The following is a 16,017-nucleotide window of genomic DNA, read 5'->3' as shown; positions in this document are numbered from 1 at the left end:
GCCTTGCAGGTTCTTATTTGCCCCAAGGAAAAGTCCTGGAGAGCAGAAGGCATGTAGCAATTTCTGCTTTCTCACTTCCGGTTTGGGGTACCTATAGGCAGTTTCTGGCATTTTTTTTTTAAGTGGCTTAACTATTCTGCTGGTCTGCTCTTTTGCAAGCAGAGTAGAGCTATCAGCCTATGCTAGAATTCTCTGTCTCGGTAGCTTTTCTTCTAACCCCAGAGACCTCTCCAGACTGATCAGCACAGTAAGCTAGCCTTTAGTCTCTCTCTGTCTGTGTTGGTACTTTTCCGTCTCCCTTCATTACTGACAAAGTTCCAGATTCTTTTCAGCTGGTAAGTTGTTGTGTTTCTAATCTTCGTAATTTTTACCACTCCAGAGTTATTTTTGAGGCTGAGTTATATAATTGGTATTGAAGGTAAAGGAGAGATTAGAAGTTCGCATGTATTTTCTCCGCCATCTTGGCTCCACCCCTCAAAACAGAGCTTTTTTGAGAAAACATATGCACATACAAGCATTTTAAATGATCCTGAATAGGTTTAAGCAAAGATGGAGTAACTATTGGGAAGATTGAGTAAGTTTATGAATGTGTGTGCATGTTTGTGTGTGTGTGTGTGTGTGTGTGTGTGTGTGTGTGTGTGTGTGTGTGTGTGTGTGTTAGATCATTCACAAATACCTGACAGACCTATAAACAAGGTTGGGAAAGAAGATGGTATAAAATTGGAAATAGAGTCATTTATGGAGGAAGGAGGGAGTTATTTGATTTTATCTATAGTTCTTTGAACTTTTAAGTCCCAACTTTTAGTAATGGGAAGCACTTTGAAGATCTAATAGTCAGATTCCCTCATTTTGAAGAGGAGTCTTTATCGTACAGATGATTGCCCTATATCATGCAGCTGGGCTATGCTATAGTGGAAAGAGTTTTGAGACATAGCTCAAAATAATCTGATATTTCAATGAAGATGTGATTTTATTTCATAGGATAATCTCTCTGTGAGCACAACTCATCCATGTCTGTTCATCTGAACAGACATGGATGAGTTGTGCTCACAAAGAGATAATGGTCTAGATAATTAATGTATAGATATTAATGGTAGGGGTCTTACTCTAATTTTTTTCTCACATTTCAAGTATAACAATGGAACCCAGGCTTGGTGAAATTGACTTTACTCTCAAAGATAGGAACAGGGTCTGCATCAATTTGTGTAAATAATTATAAAGAAAAAGAGACTAGTCACAAAGTTCATACATCTGGGAAAGATAATTATAGAACATAGAAAAAGGAGTAGAGTTGGAACTTTGCTGAAAGGAAGAATTATCAACCAGAGGAGAGTGACATTTCAGTTAATGGATTTAATAGCTTGTGTTTAGATGCTGAATAAAGCAGGTTGGTAGAGTGGAAAGGACTTCGGATTTCAATGCCAGGTATATTACTTGCTACCTCTGTGGTTTTGACTTAATAACTTTGTACCTCGATTTCCTCATTTTTAAATTACTATCTGTGCTCTAAGGTCCCTTGCATTTCTAAACTTATGATTCTCAATGTTGCTAGCTATTTTGTCATGATAGTGTCTTCACTCAGTTAATGCCTCACAATACCAACAGTATTTCTACTCTGTCAGAGTACTGACACTATAAGTAAATTAAGAATCTTTAAAATGGCAGGCTAGATTAGGCTCATCTCTTTAAAACCATGCTTCCTTTACTTTCCTTCTCTCTATGGTCTCCTCAGAATTCTGCTTCAGACTAAGGTCCTTTGGGAATTACAATATTCCCTCTCTCCCTCACCTGAAGGCACATTTTCTACTTATCACCAGGTCAAATTTGTTATATGCACCCCAGGGTAAAAAATAACAACAACAACAACAAAAAAGTCTTTGGATGTGTCTGAAAGACATTAGCCTTTCTTATAAACTAAGCTTTATAGGTTCTGTAAGGTATTAAGACAAATCCAACATTCCTTTGTGACCTCAGAATGTCCTGACAGAGGGAGGTTAATTGAGCCACATGGCCACTAGTCTGGGTGAATAATTAATAATAATAATAATAGTAAACAGTTTGTTTAGTTATGTCTGGCTCTTCGTGATCCAATGGACAAGCACACCAATGCTTCCCAAGGGATTTTCTTGATAAAAATACTGGAACAATTTGATCTTTTCTTCTCTAGTATATTGAAGAAAATTGACATCAAGTGTCATGCCCCAGATTACATAGCTAGAAAGAGTGTGAAGCTGGATTTGAGTTCAAGTATTCCTGATTCCAGGTCCAATGGTATCCATTGAGCCATCTAGCTGCCTTTGATAATACACATATAGTGATCCAAGGCAATTCCAAAAGACTTTGGACAGAAAATGCCATGTGTATCCAGAAAAAGATCCCAGGACACTGAATGTAAATCAAAATCAACACATACTATGTTCACTTCTTTTTTCTGTTTTGTTTTATTTTTAATCTCCTCCATGATTTTTTCCTTTTGCTCTGATTTTTCTCTTTCAACATGATTCACAAAACAACATGATTTAAAAACAATAAACAAATAAAATAATTGTACACAATATAAAATATATATAATTACATATTATATAATAGATAATACAAAAATACATACATACATATATATTTCTAAGATGCTTAATTAACATTCCTTTGTTTGATTAAAGCAATAATGAAAGAGTATTGCTTCCAGGGAAATATAATGGTGATTTTGGGGTGCTTCTGTTCTGGCAATCTGATTCCAATGTCCTTTGGCTTTGCCCCACACACATACCCAGCCTAGGAATGCTATTGTTCTAACAGTCTGTCTGATTCTGAATAGACCACTCTTCAATCAGACAGCTTAAGGACATAGTATACTCCCATAGATCAAACTCTTGGGACAACAATGAATAAATTACTTCTCAATTCATTGCTTACTATCAGATAGATAATCTGTTGGTCAGTGATAACCAAATTCCAGATACCACTTCTCAAATCATTGCTGACTGATAATCTCATCAGTAATAATCTACAAAAAACATATTCCAGAGACCACTCCTGCATCCTACCTATGAGCCATAGAATTAGCATGTCAATGTTAGAAAACTGGATAGATGTGTCTCTTTGTTTCTGTTTCTTTGCTGAGTCCTCTTAGAATTCAGTTCACTTGTAGTAGCATTACAATTACAATAAAGTTTGCCTCTTGATTAGGAAATGGGTTCAAGTCTGCAAATTCTTTTGAGATGCCTCACAACACCAGTCTGTAACCCCAAACTTTTGGGGTCTCCTTCCTAACCTCAACAATAATACTGTGATTTAAGTGCTAGCATTATACCTCTTTTATAAAGGAGAATAATAAGGTTCAGAAATATCAAGAATTTATATAAAGTCACACAGTTTTTAAATTGTTGGAGTAGAATTAGAATTCAAGATTTTCTTACTCCATATCAAGTACACCATGTCATTTAACTCCTAGGAAGTCTCATCTCAGGATGTTGATCATTACATTATTAGTGAGATAAGTAGATATGGAGAGAACATGGTACTTGGACACAAGTCCTGAGTTCAAATTCAACCTTAAAATTACTAGCTATGTGACCTGGGGCAAATCACTTATCTTCCTTATTACTCAGTTTTTTCATTAGTAATATAAGGGTCTGGAGCGATTGGCCTCCAGGGTTTATTCATTTTGATTCTAAATCTATGGCCCTCATTCTAGTCATATGAAAAATGCTTTAAATAGCTATTAATCAGAGAAATGAAAATTAAAACAACTCCAAGGTACCACTGCACACCTCTCAAATTGACTAAGATGACAGGAAAAGATAATGATGAATGTTGGAGGGGATGTAAGAAAACTGGGACACTAATACATTGTTGGTAGAGTTGTAAACAGATCAACTCATTCTAGAGAACAATATGGAACTATGTTCAATGGGCTATCAAATTGTGCATACCCTTTGATCCAGATCTGGGTCTGTACCCCAAAGAGATCATAAAAAAGAGAAAAGGACTAACACATGCAAAAATGTATATAACAGCCCTTTTTGTAGCATATTGGAAACTGAGTAGATGCTTATCAGCTAGAGAATGACTGAATAAATTAAGGTACATGAATGTTATGGAAAATGTATTGTTCTATAAGAAACAATTATCAGGATGATTGAAAGAGTTCTGGAGAGACTTATATGAACCGATGCTAAGTGAAAAGAGCAGAACCAAGAAATCATTGTACACAGCAACAGCAAGATTTCATGGTGATCAGTTCTGATGGATGTTTTATAGAAGAGGAAAATGAAGTAAACAGATTTTAGTTATATGTCCAGGATCACCTGAGATAGTAAGGGTCTGAGGCTGAATTTGAACTCAGGAAGATGATTCTTCCTGATTCTAGACCCAGAACCCTATCTACTGTATTACCTGATGTCCTAAATCCCAGCTACACCTGGCATATTTTTAATCTAATAATAAATCTTAATTTGCTTCCATCAGAGTAGGCTTAGAGGAAATGGAGCAAGAAAAGAAAAGAAAATCTTAACATTTTGGAAAATCTTGTTTTTTTTTTTTTTTTTTTTTCGCAACTTAGGCAAGTTATTAAACTTCTAGATTAATGGTGAGAACACAATTCAATTACACATTGAAGATTTAAAAGTTTTCATAATTCTAATGTCAATATATTTCTGATTCAAGAAAAGTCATTTATGTCCTAATATAAAGCAATTTTATTTCTCAATTTTTTTTAATTAGCATCATGTGGCAACTTCTTATTTTATCTTTTCAGTAATTCCTACTTTTATTAGTAATAACAAAATTGTTTTTAAGATTCTTCTGCATATTCTTATTTTATAATGCAAGAAATTCTAGCTCACAATAAATTTAAAATGATTAATCTGTCTTCATTGCTTCAGTTATTTTTCTGAATTTACTTCTGACTAAAAATTTATCCTAATTAGTTATTTGTGCAGTAATTACTGATTATTTACATCTAATTACTGCTGTAATCAAGCTTGTGATTATTTTTACACCTTACAAATATTCCAAAAACATAATTTAGTAATGGACCCAATAAAACCAGAATTTTGATGACATTTCAAATCTGCTTGACAAGAATTGTATAGTGTCCTTTGGAATATAAGTATTTGGGAGGGTGCAAACTATACACCTTTGTGAATTACCTCCCAAGGGTTATGAATCAGATCCATGCTCAAGATGAGAGCCTAAAAATCCCATCAAATATTACCCTATGTGACAGGGTCAATTAAAATCTCCCATTCAACAGTGCTTTGAGGGGAGAATTCTATATTAAGCAGTTCTCTGAAGTAAGCTTTGGCTCATTAAATTCCAGTAAGCGAAAAGAGTCCAGGAATAAAATGACCAATACAAAAAATTTTAAAGGAACATGAAATGAATTATATAAATTGATGCAGAATGAAGTAAATAGAACAAAGAAAACAACATGCATAGTGTTAATATCCACATGTGGCCACAGATTAGAGTTAAGAAATATACTTCCATCCTTGAAGAGATGGAAGTCCAATCATTTTTCAGCCACGTTCAACCCTTCATGAACCCATTTTTGGGTTTTCTTGACAAACATACTGAGTGGTTTGCCATTTCCTTCTCCAGATTATTTTACAAATGAGGAAACTGAGGCAAATAGGACTGACTTTCTCAGGGTTACATAATAAATATTTAAGGCCAAATTTGAACTCAGGAAGAGTTTTCCTAACTCCAGGCCTAGAACTTTATCCACTTGTACCACCCATCTGAACATGGTATGCCAATACTGTTCATGGGATTTTCTTGACAAAGATACTGATGGAATTTATGATTTTCTTCTCTAGTGGAAGTGACTAGGGTCATTCAGCTAGTAAGTCTCTCGGGCTAGATTTTTTAAAAAAAAATTTTAATTTTATTTTGTTTAGTTATTTTTTGCTGAGGATTTTGTGGTTAAATGACTTGCCCAGGGTCACACAGCTAGGAAGTGTTAAGTATCTGAGGTCAAATTTGAACTCAGGTCCTCCTGACTTCAGGGCTGGTGCTCTATCCATTGTGCCACCTAGCTGCCTCTCAGGCTAGATTTTAACTAAGGTTTTTTTTTTTTTTTTTTTTTTTTTTTTTTTTTTTTTTTTTAACTCCAGGCCCAGAACTCTATCCATATAACCATGAATAACTATAGGCTAGCTATATAGTTATATCAACCATCAGACATGGTTGATGCACTTTTTTGGTTTTGCGGAACTTCCATTTTATTTTTGTTGTTGATTAGTTGTTCCTTATGACCTTATATTGGGATGATATCCAAGATAATAAGGTGGTTTGTCATTTCCTTCTCTAACTCATTTTATAAATGAGAAAACATGGTGAAGTGACTAGTCCAAAGTCACACAGCTAGTTTATTATCTGAGGTTAGATTTGAACTCGGGTCTTCCTGACTCCAGGCCACTAATGGTTCACATCTAGTACTATCCTCATGTATTCCAAAATTACCAGATTTGTGGGAAGTTAGCCTCTGAAAACTGGAATAGCCATTCTGTATACTGAAGAAGCTGAAGATCTGCTAAGTGACTTGTATTCTGAGCCTGGGCCCTTCTCTCTTTGGCAAAAGCATTCAATAAATATGAACAACTATAAAACTATAAAGAATAGAAAGGACATAGCCTACAGTGTAAAGAACGCTAGATTTTTAGCAAGATCTGGGTCCAAATGCTCTGATATTTATTAGTTATGTGATAAACAGCAAGGCAATTAACATATAACTGAGCCCATTTCATCACCTGAATGTGTGTGATAACTTAAAAAAATGCTGATATTTTAAAGTTGAAAAAGCATTTTACATTCAAATTGGCGATGGCTATGGTTGACCACTATTCTACATATCGCACAGGTGAGATCATCACTCATTTTTCTATAAATGCTACTACCTCATTTTGCTACTGAGTATCAGACTCAGTTCTAAAGTAAACAAACAATTATGGGATGACACTTCTTTTTATAAAAAAAAAAAATTACATGCATTCTATCCCTCTCTATTGCCTCTAATTAACAAAAATGGACTATACTATTTATTAATAGTCTAACAAATAATAGAGGCCAAACCACAGAGCCATTCAGCCTCCCAATTAATCCCATCACATCGCCATACTGCTACTGCACTTAATACAGATGTTCTCTGGTCTCAGGGTCCTCCCATTAGGGAAAATGTAGGCTTTCAATACCATAACTAGTCAATAATTATCTAGATATATCATCTGTGAGAAAACATATAGCCAAAGTCACTTTTAGCCATTACTACATGTAATGATTGACTCTTCTCCATTTTAAGGAAACAAGATCCCACGATTGAGTTCTTTCAATATACCAAGTACTTTAACAAAAAGTCTCTTCATGTTCCAAAAACTAGGCCCATTTGAATCAGGAAATAAATATAATTAACAGAAGGAATTCGGTAGAAGATAAAGCTAAGACAGCGGAGTAGAGGCAGGGATATGGACAAACTCTCCTAACATTATGCTTTAAAAAACTTTAAAATAATATCTTGAATAAAACTTTGGTATGATAGAATCAACAAAAGGTTAGAACGAGACTTTTTCCACCCTAAGACAACTTAGGAAGTTAGTAGGAGAAGTCAAAGCGAACATAGCTGCAGTGACCACCTTCGAGCCTTGATGTGTGAAGAGTCTCTAAAACTCAAACCAAAGATAGTAAGGGAGTAAGACAATTATTTCAAAATTAAGAGGACCCTGGCAGTGAGTTGACACAATGAATAGAGCACCAGCCCTGAAGTCAGGAGGACCTGAGTTCAAATTTGGCCTGAGACACTTAACACTTCTTAGCTGTGTGACCCTGGGCAAGTCATTTAACCCCAACTGTCTTAGCAAAAAATAAATAAAATTAAGAGGACCCTTTGCTGGCATTGGATCTGCTGATTAGAAACATGATTTTCTATACACAGTTATGAGTCACAATTCTAGGTTGAAAAGTAACACAAAGGAACAGGGACAATCCTTTTAGATGCAAGGCAGAGAAAAACACTTCAGGGGAATAAAACCAGAAAACATACCAAGAGAGCAATGACCATACCTCTTTTCTGATCATAGTATCATGTTGGAATCAACAAAAAGGTATAGAGCTCCAGAACTAGCTCTGAAAACAGTAATGTGAAAAAGTCTGAATGTTGGAACAGTGTGACTAGAACACAACTTTGAACTTAAATCAGCTAGAAAATGAGCAAAAGACAATGTGAGAAAGAATATGACCATGAAAAATGAAAGAAAAACAAACTAAGACAGAGGCAAGGAAGACCAAGACACAAACTCAGAAGAAAACAACAATATGAAAATAACTAAAAACCAAACCTCAAAGAAAAAAAAAAAATATATATATATATATATATATATATATATATATATATATATATATATAAATGGGACACAAACTCAATAAGAACTCCTGCAATACTAAAACAAACAAACAAAAAAACATTAGTAGAGAAAAAATGGGAAAAGAAATGAGATACAAGACAATTATTTTAAAAGAATTCAATTTCAATCATTCAAACCATTCAGGAAAGTGTAAAGATATCCCCACAAATGTGTCTGTCTTCTGATTTCAGCATTGTACCCCATAAAAAGTCAGAATTAAGTATCCAAAGATAGAAACACTGGTCTGTTTCAACACTATCTGATTCCTTTACTGCTGTAGAATTTAAGATTCAAAGTCTCAAGATAATGCTCCTAAGTAGTTTGAATGATAGACAGCAATGTTTTTGGGTAAGAAAATGTAAGATGAATTTCTCTAATGGAGCAGAAGTACTTTTCTCAGTGATAGGCCCACTATGGTAATTAGAAGCTGTCACAGCTGTCATCAAACCAAAATTGATTGGTGGTAAATGGTTGGTAAATTGGCAAAATATTTAATATCTGATATTTGTTCTAGGCCAGTTCTGAATCAGTTTGTAGGTTCAGGCCCAGATGAGAACAAAATGAAACTTTTGTTTTAAAAAAAAAATCCTTTAATAGAACTTCAATAGAATGAAATTCACCAAAGAATTGGAATTAATTCAGCTAGGTTTAATTTCTCTTGCCTGTCTATTTAGCATAATGACATACTCTGTCAGAAGGATGTCTTGACCTGTATGACAGTGGGAAGCCCATCAAACCTAATGAGCCATGACTAGTCTCTTGTGCCTTAAGTGTTGGGAAACTATGTCAACAGTTCAAGTTTTAGTCCTCAGGAGCCAATTAAGTCTTGAGGATGGTTTCATTAACTTTTTAAGAGGGGAAAAAAAAAAAAACAACTTAACATATGGACATGTGGCAGAAACCTTGGACATTTCTATACAGTAAGATCTAAATAAATGTTTATTGATTGATTAGAATAGAATGCCCCAGATTTGGGACTAAGTTTCTTCAAAATTCTTTGAATAATACTTAGAACAATTGCAACAATATTTTAAACAAGAATATTTGAATATATTTTAAACATTAGAAATCAATTACAAATATATTTGTTTAAAAGAAAATTGGCCTAGAAAAATCAGTCTGTAGCTTTCTAAAGGAAAGAGAAGAAAAATGAGTTCCTTAAAAACATTTGTTGAAGTTTTTCCATCCTCATAAAATATGCCAACTGTTATTATTTTTATTAATAAAAAGAATTTTAAAATTACTAATTGCTTGAGATATAATTCAAATCTTCCCTTCCCTCTTTGTTCTTGGTTTACTTGGAAAATGGGAAGATACAAGGAGAATATGAAACAAAAAACATTTCATCATCTATAGACTGATTTACATGCACACATTCATTAACTAAGGTTTCTGTGCTGCATTTTTTAAATGGACTTCATATCCTACATTAGCATCACTGAACATGGACCAATTAAAATCTGGTACATATAGCAATCATAAAACAATCATAAAACAGTTGATGTTCATATCTGTACCTGACCTGTAGCAGAGCATTCTGAATTCTTCTTGGCTGATCCACCACAGTGAGACACATTATAACTCTACTCTAAAACAGGGATGTCATTTTGGTTTTCTTTGAGAATGAAGAACAACAACCAACCATGTGATTCTGAGTAAATCACTTATTTCTGCTTCAGTTTCCTCATCTCTAAAATTGAAATAATAATAATATTACTTACCTCCCAGGGCTTTTGTGAGTATAAAATGAGATGTTATATATAAAATGATTTCAAAGTTTAAAGAACTTTAAAATGCTAGCTTAAAAAAATGCAAAACCAAATAGATTTCAGAGATTCTTCTAAGGATCTAACTTTAAGCATTCTTTTCTGCCCTGGGACTATTATGAGTGTCCCTGCCCCTCTGTAATGATAAGATCTAGTGCTAAAGCAGTTCTACAAAAGAAATTTTCTGTGAGCTAGTGGCACAGACCTTTCCTGCTGACCTACTAAATTGTCTTCAGCTGGAAAATTGCTATAGTTTTTTTTTTTTTTTTTGGTGTGTTATGATTTTCTAAAATTTGTTTGGCAATATTATTTAAAGAAATTTGGAGCAGTTGGGGGGAAAGCATTGTGAGTTCCTTCCTTTACCATCTTGGCTCTGCTTTCTCTTTAATATATTTTAACAAATTATGGATATTTCTAGATCAGAGATAATGGAAAATTTTCAAAATAGGGACATTCTCCATATATCATAATACTATATAATCAATAAGCGAATTAAACAATATTCCTAAAAAATGTCAAAATTCATAAATAAAGGAAAGGCTTTGGCACTTAATATACAGTTATATCCATTAACACTGACAATCTCTCAACTTGATGTTTTAGAAGAATAACATTAAATACAAAATGAATGTGTCCCCATATCAAGTTCTATGAAGACTATTACAAAAGCAAATTTTTTTTTAAAACAGCAAAAATTTACTACTGCCTATATTGGTATTTCACTATGTTGATTAGAAAGTTTTTTGCTTTGTTTTATGAATTGTGTTTAATTTCACAGAATATTTTTGTCTTCAGTTAGTCCCATAAAAAAGATGCTAGATGAATGCATTTATATTTTGATGCTCCAACTTATTAAAGACTAATTATCTGCCAGCCACTGTGCTAAGCACTGAGAATATAACTAATATAAAGAGAATTTCTGCCCTCAAAAAGTTTGCAATCTAATGGGAGAAGAGAAAACATACAAAAAAGTAGGAAAGGTAGTTGGTGGAGTGAGGAGGAATGTAATATAGGGAAATATTTTGTTCCATGGAATTGAAACTAAGAAGAGGAACCAATGCAAAATGGAGTTGTGTAAGTCCTGTTTCTACCTTGTAGGATATAAGGCTACTCTCAATGAGTAGTTTGGTACTCCAAGCTGCAATTGGAGTTTGATGTATTTTTTTCACATAAATCCCAAAGTCTAATCATGGCAAAAATAAGATCCAATGATAATATAGTCGAATTTGATCTTCCTGAAAAGACAAATCTGCTATTTTCAAGGAATTTGAAGCTGTTTGGGGGAAAGCACTTTGAGTTCCTGCCTTTACTCTGTTATCTTGGCTGGACTAGGGAAAGTAGAGTAGAAGGGATAAAAGATAGAATTTTTAAAAATAGTAAGATAATGAGAATGACAGTGCTAGAAGTACAATTTCTTGAATAGAACTTTCATATAGAGTTTGTAATAGGAGAAAATTGTATGTAAACATACTGTATATTTAATTTTTAAATATAATATTTTCATATAAAGTTTTGAAATTAAAACCAGTTTTCTAATTATAATATTTTAAGGAATTTAGAATTTCTTTTAAATATAATTTTATTTTTTTCCTATTTCTTTCTTTTCTAAAGGAATCTTAAGCAATCATTCCCAAGAGAAAATGGGCTATGTTTTTACTAAATGAGGACCCTGCAAATTTTTCTTGATTTTTTGTTAAGCATATAGATTTTATCTAATGAAATAACCTTTTAGGTAATAAGGAACAAATAAAGGTTGATGGCAAACATTGCTATAATATCTAAAGGGTTTTTGTCTCATGGAATTAGCATTATTTTGGGATGTTAAATTATCATAGCTAAAGGCTTCTCTTTTCAAAGCCAGATATGTTTTTTGCCTTCTTTAATTTAAATCTAAGTTCAAAAAAGCACTTTTATAATACCAATATCCTGAGGTCTCCCATTTCTTTTAATTGATGCAGAATTGCATTTTCTAATATCAGCACAGATTGAGAGATGTAACATTAAAACTGAAATTCTCCAATTCAAAAATTAAGTGTTTTCAACAATACTTTTCAGATATATCTAAGGTACCTATGCAGTTTTACATTCTTATAAGGAAAATTTGAAAATATGATTTCAACAAATGTTTTTGGATACATTAATAATACCCTATTGAAGACATTTTCTCTCGAACATTCAATTGATTGAATACTCTCTTTTGATTTAGGAGATCCTTCAAGGGATGTAGATCAAAATGTTTCCATGCCTGCTCATTCTGGACAATTCTTGTCTATGTCCTCCCCAAAGTTCCCCACAGGTTCTATATGTATTCATTGCTTTAAGGCAACATTGTAGTGATACCAGTGAAGCACTGGTTTTTGACATCTCTTGATGAACCCATTTTTCTCTTCTAGTCATACAATTGCCTTAGGGTATCTTTTAATATTATTCTTTACTCTTGGCTCAACCTATGGCTCAAAAGGCTCAAAACCTATTCATACCCCATTATTGTTCATTATGTAATGTTTATCCTTAATTCTTCTGAATCAGTAGGTCTCATTGCCAATAGCAACACTGGAAAAAATATCTTAATTGTAACAACAATAACAACTAGCTTTTTATATAATAACTAAAAGTTTATAAAACAATTTACAAATAAATATTTATTAAGTAGTTACTAAGTTGCAGGCACTGTACTAAGTCTAGGATAAAACATAGGCCTTAACCTCATGGAGATTACAATCTAATGGGGAGACAACATTCAAACTATATGCAGGATAGAAAGGAGATAATTAATATAGGGAAGATATTAGAATTGAGAGTGGTTTTGGAAGGTTTCCTGTAAAAGATTGGATTTTCGGTATATTTTTAAAAAGCCAGTGAATTCACTAGGCAGAGTGGAAGAGGGAGAGCATTCAAAGCATGGGAGACAGTCAGAGAAAATGCTCGGAGTCAACAAATGGAGTGTTTTGTTTGTGACATATACAGAAGGTCAGTGTCAACAGATCAGAGAGTACTTGTCATGGAATAAGTTGTAAAAAGACTTAAAAACTAAAAAGAGGAAAGGTTATAAAAAGAGTCAGTGAGTGACATTATCTGACTTGTACTTCAGAGAATGGTTGAAAGGAGGATGTATTAGCAGCAAAAGACCTGGGGCAGGCATACCCACCAGTAGGCTAATATAGTAGTTTAGGCATAAGTTCATGAGGGCCAGCACTAAAGTGATAGCATTATCAGAGAAGAAAAGGGGGCAATTTGAGAAATGTGACAAAGGTGAAACCATCAGGCTTTGGAACAAATGGGATATAGAAGAAGAAAAGAGAGAGGAGTTGAGATTGACATGCATCTGAGTGTTCTGAAAAAAAACTTTCACTTGATCTTTCTATCTCAACTATCATTCTATATCTAGTCTGCCTTTTGTTACTAAATTCTTTGAAAAGCCCATCTATAATAAATGTTTTCACTTTCTTTCCTTTCTTTTTTTATCACTTTCCTATCCAGCTTCCTAACTGCTCATGCCATCAAACTTCCCTCTGCAAAGTTACCAATGATTTCTTAGCTGCTCAATTCAATGGTATTTTCTCTGTCATCATTCTCTTGCTCTCTCTGACCCAAATGACCAAGACAATGATGTTGCCCTCTACAGTAATGAGGCATAGCAAGGGATATGGTGAGAGCAGGTTTAGAGAGAAAGTTAACAAATTCCATTTTGGATAAGTGGAGTTTAAGATGTCTGCTGATGGAAGAGCAGAGAATTGAGGGGTCAAGGTCATGGTGCAGATGAAGATTAGAAATTTGTATGGAAATGTAGAAAGATTTAAAAAGCAATAGATTATAGCCAGATAATAAATGGTTTTCATTTCTTGAGCATGAGGATGTACATTTGAAGGTGGTGGCAAGATCAAGATTTACATTAAAACCATTTTTGTATGACACTGAAGTAGGTAGAGGAGTAGTTCTTGAGAAATGAAGAATTGTTCAGGGAGACTGTGTCACCAGAAAGAAGCTAGGTCTCAGTAATTGGTGAAAATGGAAGGAATGAAAGAGAAGAATGCTGTACAACATATTAGAAATATTATTTGACAAAGAATTGTGGGTGATGGTTATTCTCAGCAATGCAATGATCCAAGACAATCCCAAATGACTAATGATAAAGCATACTATCTGCTTCTAGAGAAAGAACTGATATTCTTTGAATACAGACCAAAGCAAGCTATTTTCATTTTCTTTCATTTTTTTTCTTTTGAATCTTTTAGTTCAAAATGATCAATATGATTGCATATACATAAACTCTGTCTGTTTACCATCTCAGATTAGGAGGAGGGGAAAAAGATAGAATTTGGAATTCAAAACTTTATTTAAAAGACAAAATTTGTTCTAACATGTAATTTTGGAAATATGTGCTTTTTTATATTTTTAATTAAAAAAGATAAAAAGAAGTTTGATGACTTTGAAACAGGTGTTATATAGAGCACTGTGAAAGATTTGGGATAGTACTTGGTAGAAACTCAGTTGAGTTTGGAGGTTGAAAGTGTACAAGTGTACAGAGTAAGAATAATGTTTGGATGAGGATACATAAGGATTCAAAATCATTTGGATGTGAAGGATATGACTAGGTATTTGAGAGTTCATCCTCTTCCCAGTGGAAGGTGAAAGATGGAGCTGCAGGAAAGTGCAAAATAATATGGGAGGCATATATTCAGATGGTCAAATGGAAGACCCCATTTCATAACTTCTCTTTCCTCCAAAGACAGGGAAAGAACACTGCAGGAGATGGTGATGGTACATGCAAAACAGAAGGAAGAAGTCTTATTCTTTCCTCTTCCTTGTAACGTGCTCTCCTGGCAGTTACAATTACTAGTCTGTCCTAGACCCACCAGAGTACCTTTGACCACTGTCCTTTGCAGTGTGAACTCTACCCGGCTCGCCTCCTCTGAGGCCTTCTAAGGTCTCTGGCCACAATCTCTTGAATCTATAGTTTAATAACCGGTAGCGCACTCAAGAACAACCACATGTAATCTTAAAAGCCTTTATTATACCTACTCACATAATGCCCTAACTGATGCCCTGACTTGTTGGTTCCCTGGTGAACACCTGGTCAGAAGACCCATGTGTTCACTACCAAAACCCTTACCTCTTTTGGCTACCCATCTTGGCTTGGCCACCCAGGCTAGGGAGCCAGAGTGAAGAGCACCAGGTTAAAGAGGGCGGTTGCTGCCTGCAGTGGGCTTACATAGGGCCTGTGAGGTCACACACACAGCCAATCAGCGAGAGAGTCACCCATTACGAAGCTATCTCAATATGGCCAGGATCCCGCCCAAGGGCAGTCCTAATATCCACAGAAATTATTTCCGGGCCTCAATCTCCCGATGCACTGTGTCCTCCCATTTAAAGGGCCCTTACAATTCCCTTTCTCTTGTTTTGCGGGAACCGCACATCTCACCAAGCTAAACTTTTAGCACCAGCTATAGTTCACTTGATCCATGAGATGACAGTGTTATGCCCAAGGAGGTACAAAGCAGCAGATCAGTAAACAGAAGTATGACAATAAGAACCAGGCTCAACAGTGCCCCAAGGCAAAAAGGAATTGTGGGGTATTGAGTATAATCAGAAAAGTTTTAAAAATACAGTTCAGTTAATTTCTAAGAAACCTTACAGGGACAAGGCCTTGCAGTTAGAGAGAGTGGAGTTTTATACTTGTAAAACTGCTAGGATCGTCTTTGGAGAGTTGAAACTCCTCTTTTCTTACCTCGTGGATTTTCCACTTCCACAGGTGAGCTTGATTTCCCAACCCCCTACGGGTACTTATAAAACAGTGTTTATGTCTAGAATGGGTTGGAAAATTGTTATTTTAATCACTAGAATAAATAGAC

The sequence above is a fragment of the Sminthopsis crassicaudata genome, chromosome 6 (assembly GCF_048593235.1).
Source record: "Sminthopsis crassicaudata isolate SCR6 chromosome 6, ASM4859323v1, whole genome shotgun sequence".
NCBI classification, from domain to species: domain Eukaryota; kingdom Metazoa; phylum Chordata; class Mammalia; order Dasyuromorphia; family Dasyuridae; genus Sminthopsis; species Sminthopsis crassicaudata.
The sequence above is the reverse complement of the archived record's forward strand: the minus strand, read 5'-3'. Positions refer to the sequence as shown.